The 15,229-nt window shown below is 34.9% G+C and overlaps 1 protein-coding gene across 15 annotated transcripts in view; it reads left to right on the top strand.

Annotated features, from left to right (window-relative positions):
• The window catches only part of BCAS3 (BCAS3 microtubule associated cell migration factor), a 795,613-nt gene that overhangs the window by 214,281 nt on the left and 566,103 nt on the right, over positions 1–15,229 (top strand). The window lies entirely within an intron of this gene.

Raw genomic sequence — 15,229 nt, 5'->3', positions numbered from 1 at the left:
AATAAGACAGTGTCTTATTATCGGGGAAACACGGTATATATTATATATATATATATATATATATATATATATATATTTCTATTCCCTTCAACTATTTTCATACTGAGAAAAGTTTCATCAGTTATAATTATCGTTTTTCCATGTAGGAATGTTAATAGTTCAACTTTGATCAGTGGCTTATGATTTCTTTTCCCTGTTTACCTTCTCATGCTTCTCTTGCTTCTTGTATCTGGATGTCACATTTTCTATTCAACTCTGGTTTTTTCATTAAGAATGCTTGAAAGTCCTCTATTCCACTGAATGACCATGTTTTTCCCTGAAAGATGATACTCAGTTTTGCTGGGTAGGTGATTCTTGGTTTTAATCCCAGCACCTCTGCCCACTGGAATATCCTATTCCAGGCCCTTTGATCCCTCAGTGTAGAAGCTGCCAGATCCTGTGTTATCCTGATTGTGTTTCCACAATATTCAAATTGTTTCTTCATGGCTGCTTGTAATATTCTGTCCTTGATCTGGGAATTTTGGAACCTGGCTATAATATTCCTAGGAGTTTTCTTTTTGGGATCTTTTTCAGGAGGTGATTGGTAGATTCTTTCAACCTCTATTTTGCCTTCTGGTTCTAAAATATCAGGGCAGTTTTCCCTGAGAATTTCTTGGAGGATGATTTCTAGGTTCTTTCCCTGATCATGGCTTTCAGATAGTCCAATAATTTTTAAATTATCTCTCCTGGATCTGTTTTCCAGGTCAGTGGTTTTTCCCATGAGATATTTCACATTGCCTTCTATTCTTTCATTTGTTTGGATCTGTTTAACATCATCTTGATTTCTCTTAAAGTCACTAGCTTCTCTTTGCTAGAGGGGAGCTTTTGTCCCAAATGCTGGGGTTTTCTCAGCTACTGGAGGTATTAGTTGGGTGCCCTCTCTGAGGCCTCCACATGCTCTGGCAAGCTGGTCACGCACCCCAAAACCTCCACTCTAGACGGTAATCCAGATCCAAGCAGGTTAAAGCAAGAGCGATTACCCCTCAGACTGGTTGCTTGGTCCCCCTACACTCTGTAGGCCAGGAGCTGAAGCTACAACGTGTGCTGTTGGGGGCAAAAGCTGACACACTCCCACCTACTGGGTCCTAAAGTCCAGACTGCACTGACCTCTCACTTTGTCCTTCGCATCTATGTGTTGATGAATCTGGAAATGGTCATAGCTGCTGGTGATCTGGAGTCCCTCCAGCCGATGACTGGTCAGGCCCACCCTGGGGCTAAAACCTCCGGCTCACGGGGCCTGGGCTCGACTCCCAGAGCGCCATGCTGGCCAATTCCTGCCAGCCTGCTGGGCTTTCCTCAGGGGGAGGCTAGCTTCTCTGTGTCATTTTGTGGGTTCTGCAGTTTAGAGTCCCCTTTTACATGGATTGGGGAAGGCAGAAGCCGCAGCCCAGTGGAGGTCCTGCTTCTACTCTGCCATCTTGACTCCTCCCCCCCAGATTCTGATTTTTTTTAAAACCTCTTTTGTTGTTGTTACATACATTAGTTTTAGATTCCCTCCTCATCTCTTCTATTTTCCTAGTATAAAGCTATTTTTTCATTATTGTGGAAGTTGGGTTTCAGTGAAAGTTTCTCTGTCAATCAGCAGAGAATGAATATATTTCAAGCAATTATAAGTAGAAGGAGAAAGTTTATTTCCAATTTTAGACTCAGTACAGGAGGACCTGAGTTCAAATCTGTCCTCAGACACTTAATGCTTACTAGCTGTGTGACCTTGGGCAAGTCACTTAACCCAATTGCCCCTCCAGAAAGTAAAAAAAAAAAACAACAACCCCAACCAAACAAAAAACAAACAAATTTTTGGCTCAGTAACTCCATTAAAGGAGGATGCCTTAGTGGTCCCTACTTTAGATTTTAAAAGACTTAAATTTTCTAGAATTGTTGGTTCATAACCTAATTGTCTTTTGACTCTATTCTCTGTTATTTGGAGGTGGACAAATGGAATCTTAAATAGTTAATGGTTGAATTTGTTATGGATGTTTTTGCACATACCAAGGCTAGGCAGATATTAGCAATTTTCATTGGCTTTCCTAAGAATCAAGGGATTAGTTCTCTTTTCTTGGCTTCATTTCTGAGAACTAATTCATTTTTATAGGTATTCAGTTTATTTGCTGTTTCTGTATATTTGAAATAATAAATTGTGCAGATTCTTATCAGAAAATTTTGTTTTTAAATTTTAAAATGTTTTATTGATATATTTTAATATAGTATCTCTCCCTCCCAGAAATTCCATATAACAAGTATTATTTAAAAAAAAAAACAGAAAAAGGGGGAAATTAGTATAATTAATTAGTATATTTTAAAACAAAATAAAATAAATTCTTCCTTTACTTCTCTTGTTCTGCCTCCATCTTCAATCCTGCTTATGATAGTAGGCTACAAATCTTTAAGAAGCTTGTGGTCAGACAGAGGTTTGAAAAGTAGAAGGTGGGCAAAAGCATTGTTAATTGAGGTGTGAGAATGCATTTTCTTTGAAATGCATTTAGGAGCATCTCCAGATATTTGGTGAGAAGTTCTGGAATGAGTATATAATGCAGACAACAGAAAGAAAAATAATTATTGCCCTGATATAATTGTGCCAAGTAACCTGAATGTTTAGCATTAGTGAGATCCATGGCCTTTACCTTACTACTGTGACTTATTTGAACACTTAAGGATTTCTTTTTTTTTTTTGAGACAGCAATTAAACAGTTTCAAGTTAGTTCAATGAGTCTTAACACAGGCCAAAATGTAGGCCCAAATGATTTTGTAGCCAAATACAAAAATCAGTAGCAAATTCTTAATGGAAACATTCTGTAGAATGAGAAAGTGACTAATTGAGAGTCATTCCTAATATGAGAGCTTTTCCTTTTTTTGTGTTCTGTTCCTCATCTATAACCAATTTTCAGTGTATTATATTCTAAAGTGTTGATTTTTGCATTGATCTAAAAAGAGAGTAGCACTTGGCTTCTTATGGAAGGAAGGGTTTGCTGTGAATATTAAGTCCAGGTGGTATCATTGTTACTATTTTCAGTTGCAGAAAGCTTTTGTCTTTTCAGGGCATAGTCAGATGTTGGTAATATTTTCAATCAATCCAGAATGTGCTATTCATTTGAAGTTTATGGTTGAAGTACCAGACTTTCCTTATTTCTCTCAGTGCATAGAAATTTATGCCTAAAGTGGAGCAGATTCTCTTACTGCATTGTTTATCTAATAGAATAAAATGTATTCCTTCACTGCATAAAATTTCTAGATACCTTCAGCATCTTTAAAGAAACTAATTAAATCTTCATATGGTTAGTTTGTTTAATAGTATCTGTTTCAGTATGACCCCTTTCATTAAGCAAACACTTTGCTTCCCTCATATTTCTGTGTGGGCAAATGTAATGGTTGTATACTTGAATGAAAATTATGTCTTTTTGATATAGTTATGCGACTTATTTCCTCATCTTGATTATAACTTTCTTGATGAAAAGGAATTTTTTCTTAATTAGAGCACATAGTATACTGTTTTACATATGAAAAGAAATTTTTTCTTAATTAGAGCACATAGTATACTGTTTTACATATACATATACCAGTCATTTAATCAATAAGCATTTATTAAGCACTTAGTCTGTGTTAATATTCTCTATATATACAAAGATAAAATTGAAACACTCCTTCACACACAGATATATGATGGTAACTACTCTTGATTGGTAGCATTCATACAAAATGGTACATGTTCTTGAAAAAGTTTTCATCCATTTATGAAGGTAATTGACAATGCTGGGGTAGGTGTGCACACAAAATACAAATTTAGATTATGTCATAATGACTTCTTTCTGCTTAAAAGGAAATAACCACTAAAACTGCCTAATTCTTTAACTCATAATGTTAATTTTGTGAGTCATTGTTCAAGGAGTTATAATTAATAACTAATGGTTAATAATTAGCCTTCTTAAGTGTATATCTGAATTGGCAGAAAATTGATATTGGATGAACATTTCAATTTTTTGTCTACATTTTTTTTGTTTGTTAACATTTATTAAGTATTTATTTTGTGAAAAGAAATAGCACTATTTGCTTTGGGGGATTGCAAAAGAAATATAGTTCCATCTGAAAACTGTTTAGATCTATTAGAAGCAGAAGGCAAAGTGAAAAGAAAGAACTCATTGATTGCCTCCTCAAAATAATCTCAAATGGAAAATTCTCAGGAATGTCATAGTGAAAATACAAAGCTTCTAGGTAAAAGAAAAGATGTTGCAGAGAGAGAATAAGCATAGGCAGAGAGGGAAAAAAATCCCCTTTTCCAAATGATATATTGGTTTACGTGGGCCACTCGCAGTATGCCAAAGGCTTTCCTCTGCATACAAAGGATGTTTTCCTTTACATTTTTCCACTGACCACTGGAAATTTTTTGGCATGCCTCAAGTGGCAGGTTGTTCAAGCCTGACTTAGAGGATCTAGAGATTCAATTTAAAATTTAATTGAAACAATTACTAACTTTGGCAAAGTTGAAGGATATAAAATAAACCCAGAGACTTTTTGTATATCACCAATGAAACCTAGTAGGACATTATAGAATGAAAAACTATTTGAAAATTCTACTGAATGTGTAAAATATTTGGGATTACACCTAAGAAGAGAGAAAAAAGAATTATATGAATATATTTACAAAACACATATATCTTCTACTGTTGCTCCTTTTGCTGCTTCTCCTATTTCTCCTACACCCAGTTCTATGGAGTGAGTTGAGGATACCTACATATCTTTTTTGAAGTTGGTTGCTACATGCAGATGATTATAGATATGTTTTCTATAATATCACATATGCAGCCAAAGAGTCTAAGAAAGAAGAATTAGCATTTATATTCTGGGTTGCAGAAAGTAGACTTTTAAAAAAGCATGATGATATTTGCTATTTCTAAAGATTCAATAAAAATAAATTTACACTTATTGAACACAAGTGGCTAATAATTGACTTGTAATATTGAGGATTATTCAACACTCCTAGAGAAATCAAGAAGGAATGTAGCAGTTTACTTGAAGGAAGACCTCTATGCAATGACAGTAAAGTGCCATTTTAGAATTAGTTTACATTTTTGCATTTTAATTACTTGAAATAGTGTTTTATTTTCTATTATATTCTCCGAGGAAACATAAAGGAAATGTTAATTTAAGCAACCTATCTGTAAGTGCCATTGAACTCCTTCTTGCTGGTAATTTTAATAGAATCCAAGAAATGCTCTCACATCATATTTTCAGCAAAACAAATTGTATTATATGCATCCCTTGGAGAGCTAAGGTGAATGTGATAGTCATTGTTTAGAGAACTGCAGAGGATAAGCTAATTCTTAAAAGTATATCCAGTGGTCAGATCATAAACTTAATTCACTATTACAGTTTCATTATGAGCTCCTTGAGAGCAGAGACTGTGTTTCCCCTTATATCCCTTGAACTTAGCACAGTACTTGCCATATAGTAGGCACTTAATCAATACTTGCTGAATTTACCTACACTTGATTGCAGTTCCCTTGAAGTTCTTAAGCACTCATACATTTAATAAATGTGTTGTTTTGACACAGCATCATATGTATATATAACTATGAATTGAAAACATTGATTTGACCTCCTCAGATTGGAATGTCAATCAAGGTGTTATAATGATTATAAAACCATTATAATACTTCAGTGTTTATTCTACACTTCTTCCTAAATGAAATAGGTGGTAATTAATACCTAATTTTGTTTTTCATTGAACATACTTTGTTGAAGAATAGGAGGAATTAAATATTCAATGTGTTTTGTAGTGCTATGGACATTTTCAGTAATGTAGTCATAATGGCAGTTTCTGTAAAAAAAAGGGAAGGAAGATCATTGATCATGAAGACACTTAAAGGAAACATCGTTTTTGAGATCAAACTCCTGACACACAGAGAACTGGTCATATTGCAGTAAAACTTTTGGATGATTTTTTTTAAGAAGAAAAAGAAAAAAAGAAATAGACTTAAAATTGGGATAGTTATTGTTCAGGGTTAGACAGTGCTAATATAGTTAAAATGGCAATACTACCCAAATTAAATTTAACTACTAAGTTCCATGCCAATCAAAGTACTTAATCATTTGTAGTTTATAGAGTTTGATAAAAATAATAACATCTGGGGTATCTAGGTGGCATAGTGAATAGAGCACTGGCCCTGGAGTCAGGAGAACCTGAGTTCAAGTCTGGCCTCAGCTATGTGATGTTGGGCAAGTCACTTAACCCAAATTGCCCTATCTTCCCTCCTCCAAAAAGCAAATAATAATAATAACAACAACAACAATAACAACATCCATGTTAAGCAAGAAAAATTCAGGAATCTCAAGGAGAATAATGAACAGAACAGTTGGAAGGAAGAGCACCTAGCAATACAAAATCTCAAATTTTATACAAAGTAATATTAAAAAATGTTTTATATTGATTAAAAAATAGGAAAGTCACCTAGTCAAAATGACTATGTATGTATACAAGGTCCAGAATCAATTCTATATAATAATATGGTGTGTTTGACAAACCAGAGATTCCAATTGTTAGTTTTCCCTGATGGGAAAACTGGAAAGCAATCTGATAGCAATTTACATTAGCACAATGTTGCACACCAGATACTTAGTACAAAAAACACTAAGTGGATACTTGAAGTAGAGGAACAGCTTTTACAGTTATGGAGAGAGGAAGAGTTTTCTTTTTTACATAGTATTTTTTCTAATTAAATATAAAGATAATTTTTAATATTCATTTATTCTAGTTTGATATTCATTAAAAAAATTCTGATGAGTTCCTGTTTTTGTCCCTCCCTTACCTTCCTAAAGTGTTAAACAATTTGATATGCTATATATGTGGAATCATGTAAAACGTTTTTATATTAGTCATGTTCTGAAAGAAATATACCAAAAGGAAAAAAACCCACGAAAAAATAAAGTGAAAGCAGTATGCTTCTATCTAGATTCAGACTTCATCAATTCTTTCTCTGAATGTGGATAGCATTTTCCATCATGAGTTCTTTGGAATTGTCTTGGATCATTGTATTGCTGAGAAGAGCCAAATCATTCATAGTTGATCATCTCACAATGTTGCTGTTACTGTTTATAATGTTCTCTTGGTTCTGTTCATTTCACTTTGCATCAGTTCATGCAAGTCTTTCCAGGCTTTTCTGAAACTATCCTGCTCATCATTTCATAATGCACAATAGTATGCCATTACATTCTTATACCACAACTTATTGAGCCACTCCCCAGTTATTGGGTATCCCCTCAATTTCCAATTTTTTGCCACCACAAAGAGTTATTTTAAGTATTTTTGTACATGTGGGTCCTTTTCTCTTTGTTATGATCTCTTTGGGATACAATCCTAGTAGTGGTATTGCTCAATCAAAGGGTATTATGCACAATTTGATTGCCCTTTGGGCATAGTTCCAAATTGCTCTCTAGATGATTGAATCAGTTTATAACTCAACCAACAGTGCATTAGTCTCCCAGTTTTTCCACACCTGAGAGAGGAAGAGTTCTTCATAAAAGATAGAATACTGAGAATCACAGGAGATAAAAAATAACAATTTTTGATGATGTAAAATTAAATTTTTTTTGTACAAACAAAAACAATGCAACTAAGATTAGAAGAGAGACTGAAAAATGGGGAAAAAATCTTTGCACCAAGTATCTTTTATAAAGATTTCATTTTTTATATTAACTTTGAATCAGTTTTGCATAGAACATTAAACAGTAAATAAAAGGTGAAAATATTAAGTTAGTTCCAAAGAGGAAAAAAAAATCAACAACCATATAAAAGTGTTCCAAATGACTAATAATAAGAGAAACACAAATTTTAATAGTTCTGAGGTTCTACTTTACACCCATCAGATTGGCAAAGATGACAAAAAAGCAAAATAGTAATTGTTGGATGTGTTGTAGGAGAATAAAAACAGTAATGGCATTTTGATGAAGTTGAGAACTGAAAAATTGGGAAGTAATTTGGAAATACAACCAATGTCACTAGATTGTGCAAGCCCTTTAACCCAGAAACACCAATACCAATAATAATATACTCAATAACATATTCAATGTGATAGCATAACAGTATACTCAAAGTGATCAAAGAATGAGGGCAAGGACTTATCTGTACCAAAATAGTAACAGCAGCCCTTTTTATGATAGAAAATCATGTAATGAAAATTAACTATTTTTTATCTTTTGTAACTTCCTCTATCCCTTATGTAGTTAAGAATAAATCTCCCATGTGGAAATGTGTTTTGCAAATTTATGCATGTTTGCAACAGAAGTTTTGTTTTTCTTTCATTCTCAATTAGGGGGAGGGATGTGAGGAAGAGAAGGCAGATTTCTGCTGATAGAAAAAATTTGTTTAAAAAAAACTAAATTTCCTACCCACAGTAGTGAAGAGATCTGTCTTTTCTCCTTTTTTAAAAACAGTATGTTTAGAAATGACAAAGCTCTTTAAAATCATCTAGTTCACTCTTGTCTTCCCTTCCCTCTTTTATAGATGAAGAAACTGAATCCCAGGAGGTCAAATTCATTCACCAAGATCATAATGCTAAAACAGTGAGAAAACTTAGATCATATACCCAACTCCTGCCTTCAAGATTCTTTCCACAATGTCATGCTATCCCTACTTATAATGTGCTTGGGAAGCTTACTATAAATAATTTCATTATTAATAATTCTTTTGTAAAGAGATGGATCTATTCCTTAACATACTCATTCTGTACAAATAAGGATTCTTCATATACAGGGGACAGTTATTTGCATAATTTCATTGATCATAAATTCATTGAATCATAGGAAAAGACAGATTTAGGGCTTCCTAAGAATAGTCAACAGAGATAAAAAAAGAAAAATGCCATGGAATACCCCCAATTATTCTGAATCAACTAGAGGCAACTTCAGTTGAATAGTATAACTCCCACAGGACTTAATTTCTTAAAATATTATTAACCATTAGAGCAGTGAGTTTAAGAGTCTGATGTAGAATATCTCCTAGAGGGTTGTGCGTGAAACCAAAGAGTAGTGGCATTATCAATGAGTACTCTTAAGTCCTGATTAGTGAGGATTATCTACAAAGCTAGATGTTTAAAAAACAGTTTGGTAAGAGGTGGGTGGAAGATGTCCAGAGTGAATAGAAGTGTCAAGTAGCTGAACTATGGTTAGTGTAGACCTTTAATTTGTTTAACTTTAAAATGGTGATAACAGCAACACCTATGTTATAGGACTGTTATGGAGTAATGTGTATAAAATGTGTTGTGAACCATAAAGCACTATTGTAAATGTGAATTATTTATCATCATCATCTTTATTCTTATTATTTTAGATTTAGAACTGAAATGAATGTCCAAGAGGAAGATAAGGGTTGTTTTTTCTTCCTAACATCATAAAAGTATATTTAAAGTAAAAAGATAGCATGCTATACAACGGCAATATGATACTTTCTCAGTAAGTACAAGACAAAAGGAAGAATGCTCCTTTTCTTTATTATTTGTCAGTTTTAGAAATGCTGGGCCCAATAGGAGCCTGGGTGGGGGAGTCAGGAGGCTCTGACTTCAGACACTTAACACTTACTAGTTGTGTAACTCTGGGCAAGTCACTTAACCCTGATTGCCTCACCAAAAAAAAAGAAAAGAAAAGGAAATGCTAGCAAAGCATGAAACATAAAGATGAAATTAAAGACATAAAGATAAAGATAAAATAAGGCTATTACAGGGTTTTTTTTTTTGCTTTTTGGAGGGCAATTGGTGTTAAGAGACTTGCCCAAGGTCACATGACTAGTTTTTATGTTAAGTGACTGAGGCCGATTTGAACTCAGGTCCTCCTTACTCCAGAGCCGGTGCTCTATTCACTGCACCACCTACACGCCCCTAGCTATTACAGTTTGCTAATGACAGGATGGTTTACTTAAAAAAAAATGCTAGGAAATCAACAAAAAATTTTTTTACATAAAAGCTTCAACAAAATATATCTACAGAAAACAATTACCACCACAACAACAGCATTTCTATATAATAAGTCCAATCATCCTGATCTATATCTTGCCACAAGACTCAGATGTCAGGGAGGAGAGAGTGAGGTTGGTGACTATGCATGTCCTTGCCTCACTTAAATCCAATTCACTTTCAAGTCATGACATCAACTTTCTGATGTCACGGTGTTCTTTGAGAACAACGGACAAACAACAATAATAAATTTAAGAGACAATATAATACAAAGGGATATCTCATTCAAAATAGTTTCAACATGCATAAAGTATTTGAAATCCTTTTACCAAATCACATTCAATATTTATATATATTCAACTACAAAGTGCTCCTTAAAGAAATAAATTTAATTTAAGAAGTTGAAAGAATATTTAGTGCACTTGGCTAGACCATTTCAGTACAATAATCATTATAATACAACCGAAGCTAATTCACAGACTTAATGTAGGACCTAACCAAGTACCAATCAGACACATTACAGGATTCAGTAAAATAATAACATCATTTGGAGGTACAAGAGATTTGGAATATCAAGGGAAATAATGGAAAATATTAAGAATGAATGGGGAATAACACTTTGCAAAGACCTCGAAATATATTATCAAGCAGTAGTCATTAAAAATATTTGGTCTGGGTTAAAATACTCCAGAAAATTAGATCAATGGAACAATTTCCACAAGAAAGAATCTGAAATAATGGAACTTAATAACCCATTGTTTTTTAAAAAACAAAGCATGAATTACTCAGGCAAGAACTTCCTATTTGATAAGAAATTCTAAGAAAGCTATTATACAGGCTGTCAAAAATTATATCAATATATTGCATGTTATTCTCCCCAAATTTAAATTGTGTGTGTGTATCCCAAATATTAAAGAATACTGATTATTTTATGAGCATTTATGGACTAGAGGTGGAGAAGGAGATATATATATATTTTTAGACATGGCCAAAGTATGGGTTTTTGGGTTTTTTTTTACTGTCTTTGTTACAAAGAAAGACTTTTTGGGGGGGAGGTAGGATATTTAGGAGAACTGGTAACATGAATACTCTCTTTTTTTAAAAATATTTTTTCAATTATATTTTAAAACAATTTTTTGACATTTATTTCTTAAAAATTTGAGTTGCAAAATCTCTTTGTCTTTCTCTCCTCTTCCCTCATGGAGAAGACAAGCATTTTGATATAGCTTAAACTTGTATAGTCATGCAAAACATATTTCCATATTAGTTATATTGTGAAAGAAAGCACAGACCAAACAAACCCCAAGAAAAATAGAGAAAAATTTTTAAAAAAGTATGTTTTGATCTGCATCCAGACTTCATCAATTCTTTCTGTGGAGGGGTATGATAGCATTTTTATCACAAGTCCCAGGAATCAAAGATCAAGGAAAATGACCTCTTTGTATAGAAATATTCATAGCACAATCCCCCAAATTAGAAACTAAGGGAGTATCCTCCTATTGTGGCATGAGTAAGCAAATTATTATATGAACATATAATAGAACATTATTATACCATAAGAAATGATGAAATTTCCATTTTTAGGGAAAACTGGGAAGATCTCTATGAACTGGAGGAGATAAAAATGGGTAGTCAATCAGTCAATTCAACATTAACTAAGCGCTTAGTATGTTTCAGGTGCAGTGCTAAGTGAGCAGAAGTTAGATAAACAATTATGACATCAACATTCTTTGAAAAATGTTGGAACTGTAGTCAATGCAATGATATATTGTAAGTCTATACAACTAAAGATGAAATATGCCACTCTTCCTCTGCCAGTGATGATTAATTTAAATTGTAGAGAAACAGACATGTTTAGCATGGGAATTTATTTTGCTGGACTATGCATACTCATTGTAAGAGATTTTTGTTTTGTTTTTGGATTGAGAGGGGAAAGGTAGGGACATATTTTAAATACATGTAATATTAAATAATTTTTTTTCTGAAAATTAAAAAAATGTGCACATTTTTTTTGTACTGGGTGTAGGTATCAAGCCAAGTAATTATTTTAAAAAAATTTATTTAGTATTTTATTTTTCCCCAGTTACATGTAAAAGCAATTTTAACATTAAGTTTTGAAACTTTGAGTTCCAGATTCTCTCCCTTCCTCCCTCCTCACCCACTTGCATTTAGAAGGCAAGTAATTTGATATAGGTTATATATGTGTAGTCATGTAAAACATTTCCATAAGTCATGTTGTGAAAGACTAATTATATATCCCTCCATCCTATCTGCCCCCCCATTTATTCTTTTCTCTCCTTTCACCTTGTCCCTCCTCAAAAGTATTTTGCTTCTGACTACTCCCTCCCACAATCTGCCTTCCCTTCTATCAACTTCTTTTCCCCTTTTCTTATCCATTTCCCACCTACTTTACTGTAGGATAAGATAGATTTCTCTACCCAATTGAGTATGTATATTATTCCCTCTTTGAGCCAATTCTGATGAGAGTAAGGATCACTCACTCCCTTTTACCCCCTCTTCTCCTCCACTGTTAAAGCTTTTTCTTGCCTCTATTATGTGTGATAATTTAGCCCATTCTACCTCTCCCTTTCTCTTTCTCCCAGTACATTCCTCTCTTTACCCTTAATTTTATTTTTTAGATATCATCCCTTCATATTCAACCCACATCTGTGCCCTTTGTTTTTATATAGTCCTTCTAACTACCCTAATAATGAAAAAGGTCTTACGAGTTGCAAATATCATCTTTCTATGTAGGAATGTAAAGAGTTTAACTTTAATAAGTCCCTTATGACTTCCTGTTTGCCTATTGTACTTCTCTTGAGTCTTGTATCTGAAAGTCAGATTTTCTATTTAGCTCTCATCTTTTCTTAAGAATGCATGAAATTCCTCTATCTCATTGAATGTCCATTTTCCACCCTCATGGAATATACTCAGTTTTGCAGGGGAGGTGATTCTTGGTTATCCTAGGTCCTTTGCCCTCTGAAATATCATATTCCAAGCCCTCCTATTCTTTAATGTAGAAGCTGCTAAATCTTGTGTTATCCTGATGGTGGCTCCACCGTATTTGAATTGCTTCTTTCCGGCTGCTTGCAGTATTTTCTCCTCAACCTACGAACTCTGGAATTTGGCTATAATATTCCTTGGAGTTTTCATTTTGGGATCTCTTTTAGGAGGTGATTGGTGGATTCTTTCAATTTCCATTTTATTCTCTGGTTCTAGAATATTAGGGCAGTTTTCCTTGGTAATTTCTTGAAAGTTGATGTCTAGGCCCTTTTTCTGATCACGGCTTTCAGGCAATATTATAATTTTTAAATTATCTCTCCTGGATCTATTTCTAGGTCAGTTGTTTTTTCCAGTGAGATATTTCACATTGTCTTCTATTTTTTCACTCTTTTGGTTTTGTTTGATAATTTCTTGATTTCCCATAAAGTCATTAGCTTCCAGTTGCTCCATTGTAATTATTAAGGAATTATTTTCTTCAGTGAGCTTTTGGACCTCCTTTTCCAGTTGGCCAATTCTGCTTTTTAAGGCAGTCTTCTCCTCATTCATCCTCTTTTGCCATTTGGTCTAGTCTATTTTTTAAGTTTATTTCTTCAGTATTTTTTTATGTCTCCTTTTTCAAGCTGTTGACTAGTTTTTTCATGATTTTCATGCATCACTCTCATTTCTCTTCTCAGTTTTTTCTCTACTTCTCTTACTTGATTTTCAAAATCCTTTTTGAGCTCTTCCATGGCTTGAGATCAATTCACGTTTTTCTTGGAAGCATTGGATACAGGAGCTTTGCCTTTGTTGTCTTCTGCGTGTGCCTTTTGATCTTCTTTGTCACCAAAGTAAACTTCTATAGTTTGAAGTATTTTTTAATATTGTTTGCTCATTTTCCCAGTCTGTTACTTGACTTTTAACTTTTTGTTAAGGTAGGGCTCTGCTTCCAGTGTGGAGGGCAAAATGACCCAAGCTTTAGGGGTTTTGTACAGTTGTTTTCAGAGATACTTCTAAGGACCGTCAAGTTTTCAGTTCTTACAAGGTGCTATTATCTAAGGAGAGGTGTTTCCTCCTCTCCTGGCCCGTGCTCCGGTCTGTGAGTGACCACAAGCACTCTTTTCTGCCCTGGAGCTGTGAGGACGGTTTCTCCTCCACTGCTGCTGCAGGCTCTGCTATGCTAGTGCTCCTCCTTGCCCTTCAGCTGCCACCCAGGCCTGGACTCAGATCCCATATGGGTAAAGCAATAGAGTCCTGCCTCAGCGCCAGCACAGAAACCCCTATAATCTCCTTCTGATGAGTTGTTCAGTCCCCTTACCATCTGCGGACTGAGAGCTCTGGAAGCAGTTGCTGCCACTGCCATTGCCACTGCTGATTCAGTTACTTCCAAGGTCTGCTATTGATTTGTTGGGGCCGGGGCTGTTCTGACTTGTGCTGGACTGTACTCTTCTCTCACCCAAATCCAACTGACTTTTCCTGCTTACTTTTAAAATTGTCTTTGAAGTCTGTAGCCTGAGAGGTCTGGAAACTACCACTACTGCCGGTGATTCAGTCCACTGAGGCCTGCTCTGGGTTTGCTGGGTCCTGGACTGTATTTCTCTTTCAGTCTGGAGCAACAAACCTTCAAGGTTGTTGTGGCCTGGAAGTTTGTTTTACTCTGACTTTTTGTGGGTCCTACTGCTTAAGAATTTGTTTAGTCACTTTTTAAAGGTATTTGGAGGGGTTTTGGGGAGATGTCATGTGAGTCTCTGCCATTGCTCCGTCATCTTAGCTCCATTCCTCCCCCAAGCCAAGTAACTCTTTCAGACATATTTCTTGCCTTTTTTCGGGGGGGCAGTTAGGGTTAAGTGACTTTCCCAAGGTCACATGGCTAGTTTTTGTGTTAAGTGTATGAGGCTGGATTTGAACTCAAGTTCTCCTGACTCCAGGGCTGGTTCTCTCTATTCACTGTGCCACCTAGCCTCCCCAGACATATTTCTTAAATCAAAACAAAATATACTGAGACTGCTAGGTGACTCAGTGAATAGAGCACTGGCCATGGAGTCAGGAGGACCTATGTTCAAATCCGGCCTCAGACACTTAACACAAAAACTAGCCGTGTGACCTTGGGCAAGTCACTTAACCCCAATTGCCCCCCCCCCCAAAAAAAAAACAACTGAATCCATGGCCAGTGCTCTATTCACTGAGTCACCTAGCAGTCTCAGTATATTTTGTTTTGATTTAAGAAATATGTCTGGGGAGGCTAGGTGGCACAGTGAATAGAGAGAACCAGC

The sequence above is a fragment of the Petaurus breviceps genome, unplaced genomic scaffold (genome assembly GCF_028583685.1).
Source record: "Petaurus breviceps papuanus isolate PSGF00001 unplaced genomic scaffold, PetGlider_PUasm1.0 91023, whole genome shotgun sequence".
NCBI classification, from domain to species: domain Eukaryota; kingdom Metazoa; phylum Chordata; class Mammalia; order Diprotodontia; family Petauridae; genus Petaurus; species Petaurus breviceps.
Note: the sequence above shows the minus strand (reverse complement) of the source record. Positions and strands in the feature narration are given on the sequence as shown.